Source organism: Orycteropus afer, unplaced genomic scaffold (assembly GCF_000298275.1).
Source record: "Orycteropus afer afer isolate SDZICR_OR568_19922 unplaced genomic scaffold, OryAfe1.0 scaffold00002, whole genome shotgun sequence".
NCBI classification, from domain to species: Eukaryota; Metazoa; Chordata; class Mammalia; order Tubulidentata; family Orycteropodidae; genus Orycteropus; species Orycteropus afer.
Genome location: NW_006921589.1, coordinates 15,077,515 through 15,081,540, shown reverse-complemented (window position 1 = coordinate 15,081,540; position 4,026 = coordinate 15,077,515).

Here is a 4,026-nt window from a genome sequence, read left to right as displayed (position 1 = left end):
ATTATACCTCAACATAAAGAAAGCAAAAGTCCTCACTACTGAGCCAATAAGCAACATCATAATAAATGGAGAAAAGATTGAAGTTGTCAAGGATTTCATTTTACTTGGATCCACAATCAACACACTTGAAAGCAGCGACCAAGAAATCAGATGACATATTGTACTGGGCAAATCTGTTGCAAAAGACCTCGCTATAGTGTTAAAAGAGCAGAGATGTTACTTTGTATACTAAAATGTGCCTGACCCAAGCCATGGTATTTTCAATTGCCTCATATGCATGTGAAAGCTGGACAACAAATAAAGAAAACTAAAGAGAATTAATGTTGAGTTGTGGTGTTGGCAAAGAATACTAAAAATACCATGGACTGACGGAAGAAGGGACAAATCTGTCTTGGAAGAAGTACAGCTGGAAAGCTCCTTAAAAGCTAGACTGGCCAGACATCATCTCATGTACTTTGGTCATATTGTCAGAATGGATCAGTCCCTGGAGAAGGCTATCATGCTTGGTAAAGTGGAGAATTAGTGAAAAAGGAGAAGACCTTCAATGAGGTGGATTGACATAGTAGCTGTAACAACAGACTTAAGCACAGCAGAGATACAGGACTGGCCACAGGACTGGGGATGGAGCACTGGGCAGTGTTTCATTTTGTTGTACATAGGAGTCAACTCGACGGCACCTAACAGCAACAACAACAACATCCAGAACAGTGGCATGCACCACATTTATGTTAATAGCAAGCTATCCAAGCTCAGTAGACCACAAGACCGCACATTTGTCTAGTCTCACCCAGTCATTTGATAGGAATTAGAAAGGCCATAATAAGTAATTCACTGCACCACAGGGCAAGACTTAAAGAATACTAGGTCAGCACTCAGCTGACTCAGCCACAAGTCAACTTGATTGCTATTTCTCCAGGTATCACTGAAGTTAATTGGAATCTGCACACCACATATTGAGGTTCTATGTATCTGCTTCATTCTGAAAGACAATTCTGGTGAAGTGCTCAGCGCATTGTTCTTGACTTTGTTCTGTTTAGCATTTTATTGATTTGAATGAAGAGGCATATTTATTAAACTTCGAAGAACTGAAACAAAGAAAAGAATTCAATACTGCATGTAACAGAATTAAATTCAAGATAGTCTTTGTAAACTAGAAAGGTGGACTGAAATAAACAAGATGAAGGAAACCTGGTACAAATAGAACACATAGTTTCAAAAATTACTCCTACAAGTATTGGGTATTGGAGATTGCCTGGAGTTTTAGTAAACAGAATCATAGTTCCTACATTTAGGAGTTGGTAGTCCCCAGGTAATCTGCATTAGCTTCTCCATATGTTTGGGGATTCTTAACACAGGCCCTGAAATAACTTTGATATCAGCATGTAATAACTTGGCAAGAGGCTGATGTAGTTAATAAGCTTTTTACTATTATTTCTGGGCAGGATAAACTAAGGCCTAAGTACTTCTAACAAGAAAGAGGAGATATATACACATATGCATGCATATACATAAATTCATGTGTTGTACAATTTCTGAATAGCCTCTGTTCAAAAATATTTTTTGTTCTATAGTTTTATGTTTAAAAATTTTTGGTAAAGAGCAGTCACTCTGTTTATTTCACTTGCTCATTCTGTTGATATATGTGTCTTTCACTATATACAGATCAGGAAGAAATCCCTTTTAACCCATATAAGTCTTTTTGAAAAAATAAACCAAAAAGCTAGTAGTGTATGTCACTATGGGCTCTTTATTTTAATTCTAAATAAAGTTATAAAAGTAGCCAGAACATTCTTTTCATGCCTATCCAGCACTACCATCCTCCAGGATAATTCCCTTTGTTGTTATGTGCCATTGAGTCCGACCTGACTCATAGCGACCCCTCCTTGGGTTGTGAAGGCAGTATCACTATGGAAGTAGATTGCCCAACCTTCCTTCTGAGGAGTGGTTGGTGGGTTTGAACCGCCAGCCTTCTGGTTAGCAGTCAAGTGCCTTAGGCAGGATAATTCCCTGGTATTTCTTTAATCAAGTCTCAGGCATCCCCGTCTGTCTCGTGACCCCATGATCAGACCCAAGGACCTGAAACTATATGGATAGTTGAAAACCCACACCTTTAGGCATAGGGTTGAGATTCAGTTTGATTATATCTAACATTATCTGTAATAAAGTATAAAGGGAAAATGCCGTCCTGACCAGCCACAACATCTTTTGTCCTTTGGCTTCTATTTGACTGAAGTTGTCATTTGCTAATCTTTTCTCATAGAAGAGGGCACACTCAGGGAGGGGAGGGAAGTGTAATCTTTATTTTGGAAACCCTGAAACATCACAGCTGGAATATAGTGTTCAATTCTGAGTGTGAAGACATCCAGAGAACATTCAGAAAAAAGGCAACAGGACTGTAAGAGATCTGGAAGTATGTGAGAGGAAGAACATCTGAAAAAAAAGTGAACTGGTATAGGATGGAGAAGAAAAGACTAAAGAAAATACGATTGTTGTTGTTGTTATGTGCCGTCGAGTCGGACCCGACTCATAGCGACCCTTCCTTGAGTTTCCGAGGCAGTATCACTATGGAAGTAGATTACCCCATCTTCCTTCCAAGGAACGGCTTGGTGGGTTTGAACTGCCAGCCTTCTGGTGAGCAGTATATTTATCTATTAGAGCAACTATCATATGTGTTTGGTAGATTGTATAAATTTTGATTCCAGACATTAGTACCAAGAGCAATGAATATGTTATATTTTGACTCAAATAATGAAGAACATTCTAACAACACCAACTCTACGGCCAAGGAAATGTCTGTTTTGTGAGGAGATGAATAGAACTCTGAACCCTCTAAATCGAAAAGCAGATTTCACCTACTGAGGATATTATAAAAGTGATGGGAGAAGGATAAGTCAAAATTATTTTAAAATCTAACTGTCTATACTTTTCTTCATCCATTACTTCTACGAAGCCATAGACAATTGACTCTAAACATGGCTTTTCTTCTTCCCAGTAACTCAGGGGTTCTAATGATAACATTACACTCCACTTTACCTTAAGGTAACGAGCTCTGGTGCTGTAGTGCCTAAGGCATTTAACTGCTAACCAGAAGGCTGGCATTTCAAACCCACAGCCACTCTGCATAAGGAAGACTGGACAATCTACCTCCATAAAGGTTTACCACCTCGGAAACCCAAAGGGGGTCGCTATGAGTCAGAATCGACTTGATGGCAGTAAGTTTGGTTTTTACCCTAAGAAGATATAGAGCTGAATCGATACCCCTTTTCTCATCAAGCCATGGTCCATACTATATATCATTTCTTTCCACAAAGGTGTCAAAGACTATTTATCTTCCCCCAACCATATCAACAGAGTCTGGTCTTTGGTTTTGCACTGCATTCACTGGAGAAGCCCATTCTATGTTATAAAAAAAAATCCAGGAGCCTGGATATGGGTTCACATTAGTAAAATTTGTGCCCCTTTTCCTCTCTACTTGTAAGACTCCTCCCTGTGACCACTTCTTGAAGGCCTGGTGGTCAGTCTACAAACATTAGTTCTGCTCCCAAGTCATTCTGGTAGATTTCCTGCCATGATATAAACTAATGTCATTATTTTACATGTAATGCAATGCAAGACAAGGCAATGTAATGCAATGCAAGGTAATAAAATGTAATTGCCTTCCATAATGTAATCTAATTTAGTATAATTAATAAGTCCACTGAAAAGGAATTTCCCTAGCATGTATTCCACTTCCAGATTATTGTTGGATATATTGGAAGAACTCTAATTTCACTCTGTATACTTCTCATCATCTGATCTATGAATCCTGAGACTCAAGCCAGCAGGAGTCTTCAGTCTGTCACCTGACCTGTGTATTTTTGACTTACCAACCCCCACAATTGTGGAAGTCAATTTCTTGAAGCAAATCTCTGTGTGTGTGCGTGTGTGTGTGTATATATATATATATATATATATATATATATGTTGTTGTTGTTATGTGCTGTCGAGTCAGACCCAACTCATAGCGACCCCTCCTTGGGTTTCCAA